Source organism: Sciurus carolinensis, chromosome 12 (genome assembly GCF_902686445.1).
Source record: "Sciurus carolinensis chromosome 12, mSciCar1.2, whole genome shotgun sequence".
NCBI lineage: Eukaryota > Metazoa > Chordata > Mammalia > Rodentia > Sciuridae > Sciurus > Sciurus carolinensis.
The window spans coordinates 113,287,795-113,312,141 of record NC_062224.1 but is presented as its reverse complement, the minus strand read 5'-3'; positions in this window follow the sequence as shown (position 1 = coordinate 113,312,141).

Sequence of the window (24,347 nt, the reverse complement as noted above, 5' to 3'; positions counted from 1 at the left end):
TATTGTTTCATTTATTTAGGTCTACTTCCATTATGTTCAGCAATGTTTCATACTTTTTAGTGAAAAAGTTTACCCATCTTTTATTAAACTTATCCCTAAGAATTTCATGTTTCTTGATGCCATTGAAAAATCATACTGTTTGACTTTTTTTCTAATTGTTATTTGCTACAACATAAAAATCAATTTTTGTATTTTGGCTTTGTATCATACAGCATTATTAAAGTCACTTATTAATTCTAGTAGTTTTCTTATAGATACCTTAGTTTTTATATACATATACATATCACTGCAAAGACAACTTCATTTCCCCCCCAATTTCTATTTTTTTCATTTCTTTTATTGTAAAAGCTAGGATCTCCAGCATAAATTTTAAGAGAAGTGATTAGACTGGACACCTTTGTTTTGTCACCAATCCTAGGGAGAAAGCATTTGCTGTTAATATTAACTGTAAAGATTTTTGTAGTTTTTTTGTAAAATCAGAGATGTTTCCTACTAGTATTCATTTGCTGAACATTTTTTATCATAAATATGTGATGTGCTTTTCTGCATCTATTCCAATGATCCTAATATTTTATTATGTAATTTCTTAATAATGTGATGAGTTCTTTTGAGCATTTTAAAATGTTAAATAACTTTGCATTCTGGTGCAAACCCAATTAGTCATGGCATGTCATTTATTAGTTATTTTATGTATTGCCAGATTCAATTTCCTAACATTGTGTTAAGGATTTCTGCTGCTCTGTCAAAGGACAGTCATGCGTATTGTCTTGAGAGGAGCTTGTCACTCTTCAAAGTTTTGTTCCTTCAATTAACTTTTGACCTCAGATTAAAGCCCTTCCGTTTCTAACTCACACTTGTTTAAATTTAAGCTCAACCTTCATTTCCTAAGTGAGGTGTCCTTGAATTTCTAGATCATAAAGTGTCCTTGCTTTTTCCTTCCACAGCTTTTTGCTCTCCTGACCTATTTATAATAGTCCATCTACTTTTACTTTTAAAAGTGTCTGCAGTTTGTTTGAGGGCAGAGATTATGCCTGTCTTAATTTAGTGTCCTAAACCTAGTACAGTCTGGTATTAGGTAGGCACTTAAGGAAATACTTGTTGAATTCCATTAAAAATCTCACTTGATACCTTGGGGAGACATTTTGGATTCCTGATGAAACAATAAAGGAAGAGAGGTCATTTCTTTTTGGATTTAAACAGTATACACCAAACCCTAGTAGCTCTCCTAACAGAGCAGAATGTCATCTACTCTCATGCCTAGTATTTCTGGGGAGGTGATATGTCTTTGAAGTTAGGACCATGGTCTCTGGCATTATACAGTCTTTGTGTCCCAGCCAGTCTTGAACAAATTCATTAATGGCTCAGAATTTCACTTCCTCATTCCTTCCTCATCGATAAAATCCATCTCATTTGGGTTGTTATAGGAATTAACTGAATTAATGTGTACAGAGACCTAGCCCCTAGTACTCAGGAGTACTAGGTGGTACTAAATGGTAACTATTTTTTTTCATCCCTTTAATTTTAACTCTTAATCATTAACACCTGGTCTAACTTGTCTAGTTGTGTGTTTAGCTCCAGAAACATGATTTAGCTATGACCACTTTAACGCAGCACCTAACCAACACTGGCTTAGTGACACCACTGTCAGGAGAAAAGTTTGGGTCACATGGCAGTAATAATCAGAAGCAGTGTCACGGGTGTCAAACTAAATGCTCAGTCGAATGGGGCAACTGAAGGTGAAGCTTAGGTTACCAGGCCCGGTGAGAAGCAGCGTGGGCCAAGTAACAGATGCAGCTAACTGGAAGGAAGACAGGAATGCAGAGAATCAGATCGGGTTTCTAGGCCAAAGTTAGGAACATTAAAGATAAGGGTCAAGTTGTGCAGGCAGGGAGAGGACCACGGAGGGGGCATTGTCCCGCTGAGGTCAGCAACTCTGCAGGTCAACACCAGGGAGGCTGAGAAAGTCCACTGAGGAGCCCAGCTGAGGCCTGCACCACGTCCAGGAGTAGATCAAGGCCAGGAGAGCCTCGGTCAGAGCACCTGGAGGGAGCATCCCCGCCGGCCTTCTCCTGCCTCCCTTCCAGCCTGCCTCTGCCCCTGCAGCCTCCTGGAGGCAGAAGAGAAGTGAGGCCATCAAGCCTTAGTCCTCCCACTCTGCTCCTAAGGACCTGCCCTCCTCATCCTGGTTTCTGATTCCTGCTCTTCACAGGCAACTTTTCTAGCTGGGTTTTTTGCTTTTGTTTTTGTCTGTACTTACCAGCCTATTTCTAAATAACAGGCTTCTACCACTATGCCTGGATATTTTTCAGTTTTCGGTTCCATCGATGTCCTTGTATTGCTAAATGAATATTTAGGTTATCTGCACCCTGCCTCCTCTCCCTGCTTCTGCAATTCTTCAGCATGTTATATCACAATTTTTTGTTAAATTTATATTCAATATTTGTAACATTATGATTGTATGGAAACTATTCATAGTTGTTCCATGTAGTTATATTACATTTTTATACTTTAATAACAGTTTTCTCTGGAATCCATAGGTACCTCTTTTTTAGTTCCTTAATTTTCACTGTATCTATCACAGATTCACCCCTATGCTATACCAATCTCTTCCCACATTATTATTATTATTATTATTATTATTATTATTATTATCCTGGGGATTGACCCCAGGGCACTTTACCACTGGGCCACATCCCCAGCCCTTTTATTTTTTATTTTTTATTTTGGGACAGGATCTCGTCATGTTGCTGAAGACCTTGCTAGGTTGCTGAGGCTGTCTCTGAACTCCCGATCCTCCTGCCTCAGCCTCTCAGGTCGCTGGGATTGCAGGTGGGCGACAGTGCACACAGCTCCCAATTTATTCGACGTAGCTATTCTGTGCCATCCTTCCTGTAGCCCGCCATCCTTTAGCTCCAGACTAAAATGGTGATTTTCAGAAACACTGCATGTCTGCCAATATGGAGGTTTCTTTTCACTAGTACCTGAGGATCTTTCTTTCTTTTTTTATGATGGCTTCTCTATTTTTCTGGATCCTATACATTCAAAATACTGTATGCCCTGTAGTCCATTTTAGAGCAATCACACTCTGCCCTTTAAATTTTATAACATAAGCTTGGGATTCAATAGTCTGCTAATTTTTTTCTCAGTGCTGACTAATGGATTTCCAATTCTTTGCCTTGAGTATTTCTGGCCTTCCTAACAGCTGGTGAAGGAAAGCCAAGGAAAATGAAAGGGGAAATGTGTCCTCATTCCTCACAGTTACACAGATTAGATACTCTGCTGCATCATAAAACCCACTCTGATACAATGATGGCTTGAGAAAGTTTACAGCACTATCAGCTTCACTGTCCTGTAAAAATACAGTTGCCTATTCTGTCATGTGTTTTAAACTGTTCATGGAATTACTGTTTGTACAGAGGAATTTAAATACCCAAACATTAGAATTTGTTGCTATGCCCCATGTAATGTAATAGGTTATTTCTAAAATCTGTAAACACGACTGGTTGTATTACTTTTCATTTGTTTCCCAGGCAATGATTTTCAAATGGATGGGTCCTTCTTGTGAAAAATTATAAATACTTATGAGACTTATTTATTGAGCTAGAAAAGGGTTCTGAGTGCAAAAGAAAGTCCGCCACTCCGTTGTGTTCTTCCATCAAACAAAATGGTAAGAATTCTGTCTCCTGTAGACGACACTCTCCCTTCTTCAGAACCTCTTCTGAAAGGGTGCATGAGAGGTTGCTCCCGGTGGGACCTTCTTTGTGTCGTTTTGTCCTACTCCACAGTTGATAGGGTGGCTGAACATGAGCATTTCAGTATTGAAATAATTTCATCTTGGAGTTTGGGAATCTTCCTCTGCTGTCTGCTAGCCACCCTGGTGATGGTCTGACTGTCTCTCTCCCCCTAACTGGTCTTCTCTTTTCCATTCTTGCCTGCTCTCAACACAGCAGTAGGGCAATACTTTTAAAAAGGAGGTCAGATCTTGTCACTTCTCTCCTCAAAACCTTACTATGCTTCTTGGCCTCCATCATTGGGCCATTTGCTTCTGGTCATTGTCCTTCAAGGCTGTGAGGCCTGTGGGCCTGTTTCTGCTCTGGGCCCAGCTCTGCTCTCCTCCCCGTATCTGCTCTGCTCCGGGCACAGCATGCCAGCTGTTCCACAAACATGGCTGACGTGCCGCTCCTGTCCTTCCTTCCAGCCCTTGGCAAGGAGGCACCTGCACTTCTTTCAACCTTCTTAAAACACTCTTCTCAAGCAGGATTCTCCTGATTACCCTGCTTAAAACCACACGCCATCTTTTTCTTTTCTTACTCCAACTCCCCTCTTCCTGCTCTGTTTCTTTTCTTTGGCACTTAGCTTCTTGCAAAGTTTATAGTTCACATTTACATTTTATCTATTTTGTGCACTGTAGGAGGGAAGAGATGTATGTCTACTTTGTCACTAATACAGTCTTAGAACCTAAAGCCTATGCAGTTAGTGCACAATAAATGTTTGAATGAATTGAGAAGTGGTTATTATATCTGTCTTCCATATAATGTGACAGGACCCTTTATTTTAGTAATATTTCTGATACAAAGGTTACTTACAAATCAAACTTTTCCTAAGTTTACTGCCTCCATCTGTTTTCCACATTGTAGGTGGAGTAATCTTCCCAAAGCGTCAACCCGGTGATGTCAGCCTCATCTCCATCCCATCTCCTCTGCTGAAGGCTCTCCAAAAAGCTTTCTATGTTTTTAGAATTAGGACAGAATTCTTTGACAAGGTCTATAAACTCTGCATGGCTTGCATTTTGCCTAAGCCATAGGGTCTCTGCGTAGGCTGTTCTCTTTTTGGAATGCTCTTCTCTACTTTTTATGCTTAATTAAGTGCAGGAGCAAAGTCACATTCTAAGGAGGGGAGATGGGAAGGGGGAGAGTCCGGAAAGAGTCAGGCAAGGGGCTTGAGCAAGGGTTTGCTGAAGAGCAAGCATTTTTAAAAAGGCAGTGCTATTCATACTGCTTCTTCTATTGTCTTAACAGCGGACAATGGCTGTTAAGTGGACGAATCTCCCTTAAAAAACAGCAACGTGGTCAAATTTCCTTTGATAGGAGTGGCCTTCTTCTCTCCAATGACACGGTTAGTTAGCTGACGCTTGCTCCTATTGGCTTATTCTGTGGTCAGTTTCTCAGGGCAGTTTTGGAGTAGATCCCACCCACCTTTGATAGGCTCGCCTGACATTGGGTGCCCCTCTCAGCACTCACCTTGGAGACGCATGCTCAGCTCCTATGTGTAACTTCTATTGCCCTCACTAGCCTTCACAAGGGATTGAGGCTAGTTATCTTCTAGTTTGATCCCTATTGCCTAGAGTAGGTCTGCATGAATCGTGGTAGATAATCAGAAAACTATTTTTAATGAATGCCTTGGTGTAAAAGAGCCTTTAGGCATGAGCTTTCATTACATATTAGCTCTAAGTCAAGTACCAACACTGCATGATGCACCCTGCCTGTTGGTGTGGCTCCAGGTTTGAGGGTTTGATCTTTCTTCAGGTGATGTGCTCTGAATCCTATGATGTCCTAGCTAACCTTCTTGCCTAGTCTTCAACAGGGCTTCCTTGTGTTCTTCTAACTGCCTCATATGGTTCTTAAAATCTAGAATCTTGGTTTAAATCACCATATTAAAATCCACATTAGTATAGCGTCACCTTGGTTAATGATGAGTTTAAATGTGGTTTCAGAATTGCCTAACCCTCAGAACCACCAGTTTTCACTGTTTTCTAAAAACCTATGTCCTAAACCTTTGTAAAATATAGTGAAGCTGCTCTGGGTGTGTGCAGAACTTTCGCACCCCTCAGGAACTCAATAGAACCTTCCAGGGTCCAGGGAGAGGTGTAGCGGGTAAGCACAGACAGGGAATGAGCAATACCCAGAAGGACCAGCAAGGTCAGAAGAGAGTGGAGAAGCCAAAGAAGCCAGGGATTTTTCCACACGGGTTTCTAAAAGGTGGAAATGTAGAAAAATTTATTGTCTTCTGATATCGGGTTATGACGTTTGGTTTCAAGATTCATTTTAGCTTTGAGAGGGATGAATTCTCTGCTCAGTAATCGTTGTACTGACCTAGTTAGTAAATCTAGGAGTTGTTTTTCCAGCGGAGGTGATGGATTTGTTGGGATCCCGCCACAATCCAGCCCGGCTACTGGCAGGCTTCACGGATTTGTAAAAGAGATGAGTCAATTAGGAATCCAGCCTCCCTAATGAAGTGGAAAAAAGTCACTGGGCTTCATTTGGCTTCAAGTGCAAGTTGACATGCCTATTCTCCAGTACCCTAAATGACTGCATACAAATGCAAATACAGAGGTGCACTATTTAAAATAATGTCTCCCAAGCCAGCCGATGTTCACAACTGCACAAAAGACACACGCTGGCCAAAATAATTAAAAAAAAAAAAAAAAAATCAGCCTGGAAAGTGACTCAGGGGAGTCAAGTAGTTTATGACTTTGGCTGTCACTAGATATTTAATTCATTTGAAGTACACCTTATAACTAGGAGGATGGGGGATTTCACAGTAATCCAAGAGATCTTGATGGATGCACCAAGAGTAACAAGGGACAGCTTTTCAGCCTCACCTCATTATTGTCTGGCTTTCGTCAGAGTCTGCGCCGGGGAGCGACCCATTGAATCTGTCTGGAGAAGGACAAGGCAGTAAAGTTTCAGAAGTTGCCCCAGCCCGAGGCTGACATTTCCTCCTCGTGTTTCTGTGCCACATGTACAATTTAATTGTTGATGTCACCAGTAATAAGGATTTCTCTCATCATTCATCTGGACATGGCGGAACTGGAAAAATAAAAACACACTAGCACAAATATGCTGCACCCTTGGTATCAAGGGGAAGATGACTGGATTAAAAACAAAAGGAAACACAGAGCATACTTGGGCCGGTAAGTTATTCTGTGTGAAAACGGAAGATCGTCCAAGGCATATAAATCACAGCAACTTCCCTCTGCAGTAAGCACTTTTCCCCTCAGAATTATCGTTTTATATCAGAAAAGCCCTAGAGATTAGAGCATGCCTCGTACAAATGTCACTCCCAAGCTTCAGTGCTAATCCAGGGGAAATATTATCCGCGTGTTCTCCAAGGCCCAATGCCTAGGTGTTGGCTACATGATAAACTTACGTGGGGCTTTCTTAGTGAGATATAGTCCTCCAGAGGGTTGAATTTTTCAAGGCTTAGTACAACCTGACCCTTTAAAATAAGATTTAAGCTTCCCTTGTCAGGTTCTTTTAAGAGCTTTTTAAATTGTTTTTATTTGCTTCTTTGACCAGGTTCTAATCCCTCGTCCCCAGTGACGATTTTTGACCATCTCAACCATTTCAGGTCTGGTTTCCCAGAGCCCAGAGCACTTTGCTCAATTAAAGGTTTTGTGTTTTTATTTTTTTCTCTCCTCTTCCACAGGGAAATAATTTGAGACAGAAATAATTTGAGATAGAAAATGCAACATTTTATTGTTGTCTGCTAAGCTTTCTGGCCTCTATATTGATAATATGACAGATTCCCCCACCCCCATTTTTTTCTATCCTATAAGCACTTCTCTTGAACAGATTAAATAATAACAGAATAGCCAATATCAGAATAGTGGTCTGCCGCAGTAGACATTCCAAAGAATGGCTAACGTATATTTTTACTAAGCAAGACAAATGCAATCCAAGGTTTCCAACAGTCTGGCAAGGAGATAATTATCTAAGTGATCATGGACTCAAAGAAACCAGAATTGTGTGTGTGTCTAGGATATAAGCAACATGACCTCAGGCTCTGCAGAGAATATGGGATTGAACTGCTCCCAAGTTAGTGACTGAGACTTTAACCAGCAGAATTTCCTTCCTGTTCCCATAGGACACCTAACAGTTCTAGAAAGCAAGAGCAAAAATTGGGTTGTCTTAAAATAAAATCTCAGGTGCACTTATCTCTCTGTGGTCCTGGAACTAATTAACCAGCCTGAGAATCCTCCTCAACAAGTAGTTCAGGAGCTACACCCCTCCACCAGTACTGTCCAGGAGGCCTTTCTGTGGTGAAGGAAATGTCTTCTGTCCGATACCAACGTGGTAACGATTAGCCCACTGAGGCTACTGAGTGCTTGCAATATGGCTGACATGACTATGGAAATGGATTTTAAACTGCGTTTAACTTTAACTAATTTCAATTTAAATTATGTAAATAGGCAAAATGAGTTTGGAAACAAGGACGCCATCTTCACATTCGGGAAGTTTCCCAGAACGTTGTCGGTTCTCTAGGGAAGAGCCACACACAGCCCTGTACCTGCACAACGTCCTGACACTGCAGCCTGGTACAGTCTATGGTCCCACATCTAACAGCCACCCATGTCTTGGGTTGCCTTCTTTTTATTACCCTTGTTTCCTGCAAAACTCTCTTGAGTGAGATGGGTTTGTGGTGTTGCTTATCTTTCCCCAGATATTGGAGCCAAACTGTGTTTCATTATACAACCATACAGGGTCTTGCATTTAAACAAAAGGTAAGAACAAAAGGAAAGGATTAAAACTTCAAGTACAAATCTCTATTTCCTTCAAAATTGTGGGCTGAACTGCACTGGGAACAAAACCTCCCTCCTCTAGCACCATTTGTACTATAAACTAACTGAATTGCTAGATAAAATATAATTAAAAATTTTGAATACATTCTTGTGCACAAGAATGGATATTTTGGTAACAGAAAAAAAAAAAAAAAAAAACTCAAAGCCAATGAAAGTTGGAGCTGATACCTCAGCACCTCATAGAACTATCAGATGAATATGTAGAGACTAGTAACCAAGGATGGACTTTTATAGTTCTGATAATTATGTGGTATGGTACAGAGGCCAAACAAATGAACCCAAGAACTAGACCCTGCCTGGATTCAAACACCTGGTCCTGAAACTTATTACCTGTGTTGTGATCTTGGGCACACTGTATATAAAACCTCTTCATGGCTCAGGTTTTTAAGTCTATGAAATGGGTATTTAAAAAACAACTCTCAAAGAGGTTCTATGAATGGACTTTGTATATATGAAGTACATAGACTAGTGCCTGGAGCAATTTTGGTACCTTAGAAGTGCTCACTTATTATTAGCATTGAAAAGCCCTTAAAAATGGATTGGCAAAAATTTAAAAGTATCACAAGTTTTAAGCAGAACGTGGAGGAATTGAAACTATCATTCTGCTGCTGGAGAAATTCATGCATCCATGTGGAAAAGCAGCTTTGCAGTGTGCAGTAAAGGTAGAGAAGTGGATCATCTATAGTTATCCACTTCTGGATATGTGCTCTGGAATGACTCTCTCACATGGCACTGAAGGCTTTGAAAAGGATGTTAGTTAGTAGTGGAAGCTTGGAAGCAACCCAAATATCTATGCATAGAAAAAGATAAAAGTAGTATAATTTTGCAATAGAATATTGTGGTTAGATGAAATACTGTGTATGTATCAGTTCCTGCCCTTTCTCCATGGTGTGTGCTGACACTTGTAACAACATGAATAACAGAGCAGGAGCATGTTGGTGACTGAGTAAAGTGAATTCTGGAACACCAACTTGAGCACATTTACAAATTCAAGGCCAATTTGAATCTTGTTTATGAAAAGTGCTTACACACTGAACATTTTTTAAATGAAGATTGGAAAGATATATACTTAAGATGGGTAGTATTTTCTGAGGAAGGCAATAGAGCATTAGGAATAGAAAGCAGAGTTCTCAATTGTATTTGTACAACAATTTAATTCTTAAAAAGAAAAAAGATCCAAAGCTCATGTAGCATAATGTTAACCTTTGTTAATATTGGTTGCTAACATGATGCTTATATCACTGATCTGTGAAAGTCTGGAATATTTCATAATCTTTCAAAACACCGTCAATTAATGTAAACACGGTAGAGAAGAAAGCCTGTACTTTCCAGTTTGGGGTTGGAACAAGTAAGCATTTGTTTTTGATGCTGGCCATGTGAAGTGTTAACTTCAGTGTTAACTTTGAGAAACGCTGTCTTCAATGTGTTATCTTGATATTAATATGGAATCCTTGTTTCTATCCCAAATTTGGGGAGGGAGTAAAAGAGGAAGGTGAGGAAGAGAGAAAGAGATTGAATAATCGTGAGGTAAATTTCAAAACACAAATTATATCTGGTCCTGATATAGGTTCAGTGTCAGCTGAACATTGGAAGCCAGTTTAAATACAATACTTGACCAAATCTGATTTGCTAAATGTGCACTGGAGAAAGCATGGGGGATCACACAGGAAAAAAATATGTTTAGTACAAGTCCAGGGACAGCAGAAGAGAGCCAGTACCTCGGGAAGAGGGACACTTGGGGAGAGAGAGGGACAGCGAACAGGTCTTGTAGTGAAATTCTATGCAGAATTCCTGTATACGAAGGTCAAGGTCTCAGTTTATGAAGACCTGATGGTTCTAGAAAGTGAAGTTTGTTCACATTCCAGTCCATCTCTCCACTCAGTCTTCCTCCAGTATGTCTTCTTATTATTAAAGTGGGAGGCAGACTTGATACATTGAAGGAAAAATGACGTTTGAGGATTTCAACATGAGACTTTAACGTACTTTTTAATTTTTAAAGATGAATACAAGAAGTAAAGTTTTATTTTCTTTATCAGTAATTGTCTAATACTGTCTTTCAGTTAGACAAAACATACAAAGATGAATTTACCTAGATAGTATTCTATGTGCTATCACCTGTCCAAAGTCATATTAAATATTAATTTAGATATTATGTGAAATCAAAATTTTAAAATAAATATTTATATATATATTATTTTTTGGTACTGGAGATTGAACCCAGGAGTGCTGGGCCACTGAGCTACATTCCCAGTCTTTTCTATTTTTTATTTTGGAACAGGGTCTTGCTCAGTTGCCCAGGCTAGCCTGGAACTTGTGATCCTCCTGCCTCAGCCTCCCGAGTTACTGGGATTACAAGTGTACACCTGCAACATTGTTAAATTTTAATGTAGAGTTTCATGTGAACTTGCATATTTAATAATTTCTTCAGTTGACTTTAATGAAGGAAATGAGTGAAGTTCACACTTGTGCATGCACACACATACACAAACATGCAAACAGATGTTTTAGGCAGGCACATTATTCCTCTTATTCAAAATTTGGATAGATTTAAAAAAAAAATCTGGACTGGTTGGGGAATCAAATTCCTAATGAGAACCAAGCAGCCCAGTTGAACTCTTCTACCCAGTAAGACAGGAAGAGCCTTTCAAGAGCCTTTTAAGTTGAACGATTTAACCTGAAAATTATGGGTTTAAATATTTCTTCAGCTATAAAGGGTCATTTGCTGCAAGCTCCATTTTCTCTTAGGAATGATTATGAAGTTGAAAGCTGACTGCTGACCTCAGTCTGCTTGGCTCACACACCCAGTGGACGGCCCTTCTGTAGTCCATGAAGCAGCGCAGAGGACGAAAACACCATTTAAACTCCAGGGCACGTACGGGGTTCTGGGCTTTGCTGATGACTTCAAGTTACAATTGTGCATAGCTTTGACTTGGTGTCTGTTTCTTAAACAAAATAAGACGAAGAAACAGGCGAACACCACTTGTGGTGGTCTGTCTGTGTCTCTGTGAAGCCTGTTGGCACTGTTTTTCATACTCTTCTTTCATTCTAAAGTCTATTTCAATGTACAATGTAGCATAACCCACCTGAAGTTTATTAAGCAAGAATTATCCATATTGTAGTCTATTCATTTTTACTAAAACCTACATCCAGGAAAATACATTAATGATTTTTATCTTAAATTTAAATTCTTGGGCTGGAGTCATGGCTCAGTGATAGAGTGCTTGCCTAACAAGTGTGAGGCACTAGGTTTGATCCTCAGCACCACATAAAAATAAAGAACCAAAACAAAGGCATTGTGTCTATCTACAACTAAAAAAATATTTAAAAGAAATTTAATTTCTTGATTTTGGTCTTATTATTTTAACCTTCTTAATCTACCTCCCTGAGTTTTCAGGACTCCTGATTCAGCTATCAAAATGTTACTTTTATTTCCGTCTTGTTTAGGTACAAATTCTAGAAATATTGGGTCTATATCCTCTTAAGGCCATTAAGGAAAATGTCAGAGGTACTAACCAAGGCAGAAGTTCATCCCTGAAGATCCTAAAGATAGGCTATTGTCATAAAAGCAGGGGTGTGAGGTGAGATGGTGTCTAAGATCCTCCTACATCATCTCCCCAAAGACACTTTGACTTGAACAGCTGTTCACAAATCAAACCAACCTCACCAGTGCTAAATGTATATGCAGCTTCCTAGACCTGGGTCCCATGTCCCAGGGGTCAGACTTGCCTTTCTGCCCACATCAGCCATCCTTACAGTGGCCTGGGGAACCCTCCCTTCTCCCCACCAAGACTATGCCAAGTTCCTGTGGTTATGAGACCCAGGTGTGATCCAGCCTAGCATTTGCCTTGGTGGCCAAAGGACTGTCTCAACACTCCTCCTCCAACCTCGGGCCGCAGAGGTGTCCTCAGATCTGCAGAGATCTACGCCCTGTGCCCCGGTGGTCCAGACGTTGTTTCAGCCTGCATCCTCATCATCTGTGGTGTGGGCATGGGTGTATTCTTGAGACTGTGTAGGTCCCTGCAGCTGTAAGACTCAGGAGTAACCCAGTGTAATATTAGTCTTGGTGGCCAAGGGACTGTCTTCAATTTCACCACCCTAACTAACCTTGGGCAGCACAGCATGGAGTAAGACCCCATTCACTAAGGATAGGACAGGGCAGTTAGCACAGGCCTGAGTCTTGAAACTCAGTGCTGAACTTATGAGCACTAACACTGAGCAGGTTCTAATGATCCCCATTCCCAGGCCAGTGCCCACAGATGGAGGCTGAGGAACAAGTCCAGTGCTAGAAGGAGACACACATCTTCACTCTATCAGATTGCTACTGTGGCCAGCATCACCTGTGTGTGACTGGTTAGGGCAGTCTTGGTTCATGAACCTGGGTCCTACTCCAGTGAGACATTGGTCTCAGTGGGCTGTGGGTTCAGGGTATGTATGACACAGCATTGCAGCACTGGAGATCATAGGCATGGCACAGACCTCAGGGCCTATTTCTTTGTGGCAATTCTGCCCAGAGTTGCACAGAGTGTTGCAGGGCCTGATATTGGCTAGTGACTGGGTGAAGAGTCTGGGTCTACCCTACCGTCAGGGGGAGGCTTAAGGTGATGGGCTACTTTTTTAGGTACACCCTCAATTCATGCTAACAACACATCAACTCTGGATTTGAGACAAACCTGGGCTTAGATCACCCTCTAGGGCTGAAACAGTGATGACACACCAGTAGTGAACTTGTGGCAAATCTGGACTGTGGGTGCCACCTGGTGCTGATATAGCAGAAGTAACTACAGACTCAGAAAATAAGTATGTATGGGCTAGGGTTGTGGCTCAGTGGTAGAGCACTTGCCTAGCATGTGTGAGGCACTGGGTTCAATTCTCAGCACTGCATATAAATAAATGAATAAAATAAAAGTCTATCAACATCTACAAAAAAAAAAAGAAAAGAAAAAAGAAAATAAGCGTGCTTAGAATTTCTGGAAAGACAGGCACAAATGAAGTCAAATTATGAACACTAGAATAAATACCTAATCCTTCAATGCTCAATTGATACCACACACAAACGAGTACCAAAATCTTTCAGGAAACTATGGTCTCATCTAATGGTCATAATAAAGGACCAGAAATCAGTTGTATAATAGCAACTAAGGGAGAACTCCCAGATGGAGAGTTCTGCATAGCTGTTTTTAGGGAACTCAAAGAACTTCAAGAAAACACAGAAAAATCATTTCAGTGCTCTATCAGGAAAACTTTATAGAGAGATGGAAGCATTTTAAAAAATCTAATTGAGATCCTTAATTGGAAGGATGAACTAAGTGAAATTAGAAACAAGATAGAATAGCAGAATAAATTAAACAGAAGAAAGAATTAGCACAAAGGTAATCCTTTCAGAACCAGAGTTTTGAGATGAAACTTGATCACTGCTTCTGCTGACAGATGTGGTCTGTACAAGCTGCAAGCCTCTGCAACAGAGAAGTGCCTTAGTTCTTCATGGTGGGCTATGCCCTCCAGTCTTAGAGCAGAGCCCAGCAGGTCGCCATCAATTTCTTCTTTGCAGGTTTTTATCTCATGAGTTTGAAGAATGAAATCCAGAGACCAGGGTGAGTAAGCGTAAGAGTAGGATTTATCCAAGTGTGCAGAGAAGCATAATTCCCACAGGATGACAAGGAACTCAATAGGAGTTGTGGTCGAAGTGTGTTAGTCTAGGGGTTTTTATAGCACTTGGGTCAATACTATTGACCCAAACTTATGCTAATTTGGGTTTGGAAAAGTACCAATGCTATTGGTTAGTCCTGAATCCCACTCGGGTTTGCCTTACTTCCCCTTTCTCCCTACTTGGGGAAAGGGAGAGAGTGAAGCCACTGAATTGCTCAGCCAGAGATCTGGAGCTGCTGGGCTGGTAGAGGACCTGGAGAGATGATAGGTGGGGCAGGTTGACTGACCCACCCTGCCTCAGGTCCAGCCCATACTCTAGCCCGCCAGGTCATCGTCCTCTGCTCTGCTGCTGCTTCTTGGTGGTGACCAACATTGCAGCTTGGCAGCCAGGGAGCCATGTCAATTTGAAAATATGAAGTCAGAGGAGAAAACAGAAAAAGAAGAAGGAAGAAAAGTTATGGGACCTTTGGGAAAGTATGAAAAGAGCAAATATGGGGATGATGGGATTCCTGAGGACTTGAGAAGGCCAAAGCGCTGCTTATTCAGAGAGAATGAGGGAAAACTTCCTACACCTGGAGGACACGAGTGTCCAGGTACAACCTTTCCCCAGACATTATGTTAAGCCCTCAAAAAGAAAGATAAAAAGATTCTCAAAGAAGTAAGAGAAAAGAAACGAATAATCCATATGCATGTCCCAGTTCACCAAACAGCAGACTTCTCAGCAGAAAATCTTACAGGCCAGAAGAGAGTGGCATAGGAGTTTTACAGTTCTGAAGGAAAAGATCCCTGTCAACCAAGAAAACTGTACTCAGCAAAGCTATACTTAGCCATGAAGGAGAAATAAAGATGTTCGCCAACAAACAAAGCCAAGAGAATATATCTCCACCAGAGCTGTTCTATAAGAAATGCTCAAGGAAGTTTTTCAAACTGAAAAAAGGAACATTAACAAATAAGAAGAAAACATGAGAAGTATAAAATGGTAAGAGTAATGATACAAATTCAGAATACTCTAATATTGTACACAAGGCGAACAAACCATTTGTATCTTTAATATAAAGACCAATCCAAACTCAGGTTTGTCCAAATACACTGTTGGTGTGAAGTTCAGAAGGAACCAGGAGATACCTAGAGAGTACTAGGAAAGTTCCTAGAAAGAGTGGTCTGTCCCCATAAGACCCTCCTTGGTCTTCCTGGCTGGGTGGGCCCAGGTGTCTTGTCCATGGTTGTCAGCTGTGTTCATTAACTGTGGAGTTCTACCCAGCTCTGGATAGAGTCAGTCACCACCAATGATCAGGCCGCTGTGTCCCATCTGTAGCCACAAATGCTGCCAAGTCCTGTCATACCCTGAGCCCACAGCCTGCCAAAACCAGTGCAACACTGGGGTAGGACCAAGGCCCGCACTGCTGTGGGCTGCCTGTTCCTGAGCAGGACTTTGGACCTGAGACCACAGCAACCACCAAATGTAGTCCTAGCTGGAGTAAGTCTGATAGACTGGAGCTACACATCTCCCCCGTCGCTGGAGCTGTTCCAGAGGCACCATCTTCTTGTAGGCCTGGGAATGGAGACCATTAGGATCTGCTTAGCATTAGGTTTCACCAACCCAGCAATAAGTTCCTGGGAAAGTGCTTAATACACTGTACTAGCCCCACAAATAGGGTCTTGCACTGTCTATGCTACTCAGGGTTGGGGTAGTGCTGGTGAAGGCAGTTCCTTGACACGTTGGCAATGCTTAGCTGGCTGGTGCCTGAGTCTCAGAGGACCTGCAGAGCCTTGGGGTGCACTAATGACCACACTGCAGCTGGCAGTGAGGCAGGCTGAGAAACAGGTCCAACCACTGAGCTGCAGGTCTGCCTGCTGCTGAGATAGTTCTAGATCCTGTCTACAAGTACAGGGCTAGTAAGAGCGGTGCTGTCCAAGATTAGGGGACAGGCAATGGAGACAGTCCCTTGGCCAAAGCTGTTGCTAGCCAGGTGACATCAGAGTTCCATAGCCTACGCAGTCTTGGAAGGGAGTTGGGCGTATCCCATGCAGACTACAAAACTGGAAATGAGGCAGGCTGAAGTGGAGTCTGTTCCCATGGTGCAGGGGTCTCTGCTGAATGTCAGCCTTGTCTGTGAGCCTGGGCTTATGCAGGGGGCTTCAGTTTCTACCAGGTGCTGGTTCTCACCATGTTAGGCCTGCCCTGGCTTCCAGACAAAGCCCTGTGCTCGCTTTCTTGTCCAGCTCTTGCCCTGACCTCCAGTTGGTAGTTAGGCTCTTCTCTGTGCTCTGCTGCCTGAGGTGGGAAGAGCAATGGTGGAAGCAACAGCCGATTGGCCTCATGCGACCTCTGCTCAATCCTAGGGTACCGGCCTAGTGGTAGGGGTTGTGGGACTTCGCCCAGCCCTGGGTTTCATCTTGGTGGATCTGGTTCTGGATCTGAAATCTAAGGCCTGGTTTTAATTCTTGCTCCTTGGCGTAAGCAGGAGTCTCTCTGCAGGCTGGGCTGCTTGGTACTGGGGGAGGGATAAGGCTGGCAACTCGATCCTTCCTGTCTCCTTCAGCGTGTCTTTGTGTTTTTTCCACTAAAAGCAGTTGCAATGGTCTCTCACTGGTCTCCTTGGCTCGTGCGAAGGCCTTGTGGTGTGTGGATAGCTGTTCAACTGGGTCAGTCTGTGGGCAGAGGGTCACCAGTGGATCTTACTCAGCTGCCACCTGGCTCCACTTCCCAATCCTTTTCTTTTCTGCAGTACTGAGGATTGACCCCAGGGCATTGCGCGGTAGGCTCGACCTCTGCTGCTGAGCTACACCCCAGGCCTCCAGTTCTTCTTAACTCTGTAGCTTAGGCTCCCTCCACTCAGGCATAGGAATAATTTAGGAGCATGAACTTTGGAATCAAATGGGACAAAATTAAACTTCTGGCTATAATTTCTTCACTGTGTGGCTTTGAGCTAATTTCTCAAACCGTCTGAACTTTATTTTCTGCATGTGTAGAATAGGAATATCATTGTCCTCTCAGGATTGTTCAAAGGTTCAAAAGGGCATTATTTAAAGCACTTTGCTTTAAATAATGTGCACTTTGCACTTTATCGGCAAGTTAATATCATTGTCCCAGTCACAAAATAATACTTGATTTCTCAGGAGGAGTGTAATATAGCAGCATGTAGGAGAGCGGCTGGATCATTGGTTGAGTTGAAAATCAGGCACTCACAATTCCTTATAAAACACAGTTCTCCAGGGAGAAAAGGATTGCTTGGACAATGTAAGTCGTAGATGAGTAGAGGCTTGCCTGGAAGTGGTCTTTGCCTCCCTCCCAAGTCTCTAATAGGTTCTGCCACAGTTTTATCTGAGTCAAAGAAGTGGAAGCCCCTCACCTTCTACCCCGAGTTAATGGCTGCTCCTAATACAGAGGTTACAGAGCCGAAGAGCGGAAGAGGAAGGAAAAGCTTGCCGGCACAGGCTGCGTGCGTGTCGTGGAGTCACTGAAGAGTTTCACGCAGGATGGTGGAAAAACTCAGATTCATAGGTATTATAACCAGGTTGCATTTGGCTTATAGAACATTAATGTTTATGTCATTGCTATTTATTTCTACATGTGAAGACTAGCTGGCTCAAGAAATCTCCTGAAGACGGGTCTCCCAGAAAAAGAGCTGACCTTTTTTAAAGCTCCACATGAAGTAGTATGGTCCAGGTTTTTGCTTTCTTTTTTCTCCCTTTTTCTTTCTCTCTGTCCAACACCTCACCACCCCCCACCTGCTGTCCAGTACTGGGGATTGAACCCAGAGGTGCTCTTCCACTGAGCTATATCCTCAGCATCTTTTGTTTGTTTTTTTAGATTTTGAGACAGGGTCTCACTAAGTTGCCCAGGCTGGTCTGGAACTTGCCATTCTCCTGTCTCAGCCTTTCAAGTAGCTGGAATCACAGGGTTGCATGACTACACCTAACTGTCCAGTTTTAAGGTGACTCATCCTGGTCAACCACAGAAACAGACCCGCAGCCTCAGGCATGCTAGTGGCAGCACTGTGGCTTCCCCAGCTATGAAGATTAATCAGGCAAATCCTGCAGCTGGCTTATCACATCTTATAGCTACAACTCTAAGACTAGGATCACAGTTTTCTGATTAGGGCAGGAGAGGGGCTAACATTACTCCCCAAAGAAAAAATTAAACTGGAGTCAAGATTCTATAATGACATATTGTCATTTTATTGTCCCTGATCAAGCCATAACACAAGCTGCTGCTTTTTTAATCATGTGGCTTAAAATCTCTCCAATTAAAGGGTTAGGGGGGCTCCCAGAATATAACACCTAGCCCAGACAGTGGTCATGCTCTGCTTTAGAGAGGAGAAGCAACGGGAAGCTGGATTGCTGCTGTCGTCCCTGTTGCCGTGCATTTTATCCAACAAGCCCTGCCCCAGCAGGTCTGGGAGGGGGGTTATGTTGTTTGTCCATTTGCCTGTGTTTGCTTGATTATTCAATACAAACCACTATATGGATGTACAAAACTAATAAAATAAATGTATTTGTGTCCCCAGCTTCGATGAGAATTTAAACATGGCCAATACCATCAAGGTATCCTTGCATCCCACTCCAGATGCATCCTCTCCCTTTATCTCACAGTCGATCAGTATTATCTTCTTTGTATTTATAGTCTTTTCCAATCTTACTGCCTAGTTTTCTGTGTTTGAACTTTTATACACAGGTACATGAAGTTTATATAGAACGTTATGTAACATAGTTAATACACTTTTGCAACTTGCTGTTCATGTACAGTTTGTTTCTGAGCTCCATCCACATTTGCAGGTTGGCAGCATCCATTAAGCACACGTGACAGGACAAAGCCAAGCTAAGGCCTTATTTAGTCCCTTGAGACACAAGAAGCCATTTGGCTCAGATTAGCTTTGGTTCCAGCCCTGTGGCCTATGTGGATGCTGCAAGGGTGCCCGGTGTGTTTCAGCTTATTCGCTGCTGTAACCAAAAGACCTGACAAGAACAATTTTAGAGGAGCAATATTTATTGGGTATTCACAGTTGCAAAGGTCTCAGTCCACAGACAGCTGACTCCATTGCTCTGCCCCTGATATGAGGCAGAACAACATGGCAGAAGAGTGTGGGGAGGAAAACAGCTCAAGACCTAGAAAACAGGAAGCAGAGAGACTAAGCTCCACTCATCAGGGACAAAATATATACCCCAAAGCACAACCCCAATTACCTACTTCCTTCTGCCACACCTAACCTACCTGCCTACAGTTATCCACTAGTAAATCCACTCAAGGGATTAATGCACCAATTAGGACTCTCATAACCCAATCATTTCACCTCCAAACTTTTTTCATTGTCTCACATGATCTTTTGGGGGTAACATCATATCTAAGCCATAATATGGTGTTTAACAGTTGATTCTTTCCTCAACAGAAGTTCATTCATTTTTGTTGCTGCATTTGGCTTTTGTATGCTATAAATATGTTATTTGTTGATTTTGATGTTGTTGGACATCTGGATTGCCACAGAGTTCTTCCTTGTTTGGTACTGTAAACAACACTGTTCCAAACATTCTTGTACATATTTGCTGGTGCAGATGTGTGAGAGTTATTTTAAGGACTGTGCCTATGAATGGAATTGTTTGGTCTAGGATACAGACATCCTTAACTCTACAAGATAATTCTGAATTGTTTTGAAAATTGTTTCCATGAGATTTCATTAAAACACACAGTTCATAATGATTTCTGCTGCTTCACATTCTCACCTAATTTGCCTTAACTTTTGCCCATCTTATAGGGCTTCTTGTTATGGTGAAGAATTTGTACATCCCAGATGATTAATGAATGAAATATTTTCAAGTGTTTAATTAGCATTTGCATTTACTTTTCTGTAAGTATATTTTCTCTATTTTTCTACAGACTTTCTGTATTATTTTTATTCATTTGTAGGAATCACTCATATATGGAGTGTACACATTTTTGAGGCCACAAATATTTCTTATTAATTTGTTTTGCTTTTGGCCTTATGATTTCTTCTGATGAACAAAATTTTATTATTCTAATTTAACCTGGTTACTCTTTAAGGTTTTTGTTTTTTTCATATTAAGAAAGATTATCTGTTTTTTTACACATATATTTCCTTAAACGTGTTCAAAGAGTTTTGGAATTTGACTTCTTACATTTCAACCTGGATAGGGATATGAACGATGTGATGTCAGACAGGAATCCCAATATGCCAACACCAAGAACATTGTTGAAAATATCTTGCTCTGTCTTCTGTCACATTACCATATATGGATAGATTTGTTTGGGGGCTCCGTGTTCTGTTTTGGCAATCTTTTTACCTATTCTTTTGCCTTAATTTTGTTTTCCCTGAAGTGGGTTTTGTAGTCATTCTTGCAGTGAGCATTTTGAGTGGTAAATTCTCTTTGTCCAAAAATATTCTTATTTCCTCTTGTTTGTTGAATTTCTGTTTAAAACCTTATGGAATTTTAATTGATGTGCATTTCACATTGAGTAAATTTACCCAGGTATTTATCTTACTATATTGTCTGAGAGGTATGCTTTTTAACAAAGCATTTCTTCCTTATTCTCCTCACTTAAGAGTCTCTCTCCCTGATCATTGATTTTTTCAACAGTAGTTAGCCCTCACCCAGGGATCTACTGTGAGAAAGCAAACCAAGACGGGTAAATTCAGAGTTTCTACCTTGTTTTGTTGCATAGGATTTCTTTCTCCTGAATTAATTTTTTTCCTTTCCTGCCTGGAAACTGGATGCTTGTGTTAGATTTGAGCTCTCTATCACTTCCCTTGGTATGAATGTGGCCAAGAATGGTGTGAGGTGGCTGCAAATAGAGCATTTCAGTGTGAGAGAGAAATTATTGGCCTAAGGAAACAAACGCAATGAGCCAGAAACTGGTTCAGACCATACCGCTATGAGAAATAGTCACAAAATCTAATGTGACCCACAGAAATAAACAAAATTTGACAAAGGCATTTTGTATAAACCAATCGGTCTTTCACTCCTGTAAGGAATTATAGGTCTGAAATGTAAAGATTGTAGAACACTTAATAATCCTTGTCTAAATACAAATAATTAATGTCCAATTTATAGTGGAAGAAAATTAGTTTTATAAAAACTGAGAAGCTTGCCAATATCAATTGCAAGTAAGCAGTACTGAGTAGTGGGAGTCGGTCAGTCCTCTCCTAGGACCAAACATCCTGACCTTTCCCCATAGAAGGGGTTATCAAAACACAGCTAAGTCACTGGGGTTAAGAACCAGCCTCCCGTTAGGCACAGTGAGCATACCTAGCTGTCTTCTACTAGCTTTCCCACGTGACAGAAAATGCCAAAGGGCAGAAGCCTGAGCTGCGACAGCTCATTTCCTTTAGATTTCTTTCTTTTCCATTCTTAAATGCACTGGGTGCAAATAATCTCCTGGATACGTGGTGAACTGAGGGCCTGTAACTTACCATCAGCTTTCTTCCAAAGATGGGAATGACCCCAGTCAGCACATGCTGAACATGTGCTGTGCTAGGCACTGTGGGTCTCACACGGAGTGTTTTATTTAATTTTCACAACAGTCAGATGAGGTATATTATCATTTTCATATTACAGAAGAGGAAAGTGAGATCAGATGGACTAAGAAATTAATTTGTCAAGGTTACCCCAGAAATAAAGGGTGGAAATGCATTTCTAATTCAGTCATATCTGTTTCATTCCAGCTAAGAGCTGGCCTTCTCATCCTGTGAAATAATTCCACTTGAAATTTCTATTCAGTTTGTTATCTATTCAACTTCTATCCCGATGAGAATTTCCTGAGTAAATATGATGCTGGATGTTATTTGCATTCAACAGTACTCTGTGTTGCTAGCACACACACACACACAAAAAAAACAAAACCAATTCAAGCTGATATTAGCAATTACAGATTTAAATAATGTGCTCACTCCCAGATGAAAAGGAGAGCCAGGGGAAGAGATCACGTGTTGATTGGCTCAGGCCTGAGGGATGAACCCCGTGAACCCCAAACTGGCAGGGGAAAATTGATGACTCACTTTGTAATCTGGGCAGTTCTTGAGGCCAAAGATGGGGACAGTTTCACCAAAATTGAGTGGTTGTCCTCTCTCCTGGGGACAGGGGCAAATAGGAATACAGAAGCTTAGGAAGATGAAGGAAAGTAAATAAGAGTCAAACAGACTCCTTACTCCCTTTTCCAGTAAAAGTTTGACACATATGTGAAACTTAAGGGAAGATTATGGTTAGATTTCACATCTTAAAACTATTCCAAGGATGATGGATAGATTAGTTATCCATGGGTGCATTGTGCCAAACTATCCTTAAATTTAACTACTTTAAAGAATGAAAACAGTTTTCTGGGTTAGTAAATTGGGTGTGGCTATGCTGGCTCAGGGTCTCTTCATCAGGGTATTGCTGAACTATTGATTGGGGAAGGATTTGCTTTTGAGCTGACTCGCATGGTTGTTGGTAGAATTCAGTTCCAGTCAGGCTGTTCCACGAGGAAGTCAGCTCCTTGACATGTGGGGCTCTCTGTAGAGCAACGACAGGCAGCCAGCTTGTCTCAGAGCAAACAAAAGAGAGAGAAATAAGATGCTCAAGGCAGTCCTTTTATAACCCCATCTTGAAAGCAACATCCTGTCACTTCTGCCATTTATTATTCTTTAGAGTTGAAACAGTAAGTCCAGCTGGACTTTCTTCAAGGAGAGGATGGCTGAAAGGGATGAGGCGGGAGGTAGTGAGGGATTCTTAGGGGTGCTGAAGACTGAATATTTGTATTCCCTCAAAATTCCTACAGTGAAAGTCTAACCCCCTAATGTGATAGAATTTGGAGATGATGCCTTGGGAAGAAATTAAAGAGATAAGGGTGGAGCCACTTATGGATGGGCTTTTAGAGACACCAGAGCTTGATTTCACTGTTCTCTGCCATGAACATACAACAAGAGGGCCATTTGCAAACCAAGAAGAGGTCCTTTGCTAAACCCAGGATATGCCTCCACCTTGATCTTGGACTTCCTAGCTCCCAAAAATGTGAGAAATAAACATTTGCTGCTTAAGTCACCCAGACTCAGACTCTTGTGATATGTTACAGGAGCCTGGACTATAACCAAGCTCGTCTCAGAAGATGCTGACCATAGTGTGTGATTTGTATGTGCTTGTGCACATGTATGCTCAGAGTCAGTGAGCACACAAGGTATGGTGCCAATAGCACCTTGAGTTCACAGGTGCATAGGTGTTCCAGGAACATTAGAGAGGAGTAATACAGGAGTCACCGTCCCTGCAAGCAGCAGAGGGCGATCCCAAGTTGGCAATGTGAGCTGGATCACGGAGAACTACTTCCGAAGGTAGGGGAAAGTCTAGGTAAGTTACAAGAAGCTGAGCTCCTAACAGCCTAGTGAAAGCAGAATTTTGAGATAAAACTCCATTCCCCACTTGGGCTGGCAGGTGGGGTCTGTTTATGTTTGGAGACCTCTAGCAGCTGAGAAGTGTTCCGTCCTGCTCTTATCTCCTCGAGCAAGATGGCTGACTGTAACAGAAGGAGTTCCTGAATTTCAGAAGTGGGAACAGAACTCTCAATACAAAACTCTCAATACAAAAGGAGTCCCACAGCGAGTTTTCTTCATCCAAGGTGCGCTAGTCTAGGGGCTTATATAGTAATTGGGTCACTGCTATTGGTGCAAACTTGTGCTAATTAGGGATTGAAAAAAGGACTAATGCTATTTATTCAAACTTATGTTAATCAGAGTTTGGATGCTATTGGTCAATTCTTGAGTCCCGACTTCCCTTCAGGCCTACTCCACTTCCATTTTTTCCACTCAGGTCAGGAAGTGGGAGGCAGATGTCATTGGATGATCTATGCGCCCCCCGCAGGTGGCTGTACAGGGCCCAGGCCTGGCCGCCCTGAAATGACAGGCCTGCACACCTTGGCTCGCCTGGCCACGGCTCTCTGAGCCTGCCTGCCGGGCTCTGCGGCTGGGGCGTGCTTGCCCCCTGTGCTCCACTCACCCGCCACCACTCTCGCGCCTCCACCTCTCCACCGCTCTGCTGCAGCTTCTCGCAGGGATGAAGTAGGCCGGCTCGCCGCCCTGCACCGACACTCAAGCAATCAGGTGAAGGAGGAAAGATCAGAATCAGGAGAGGGTATTTG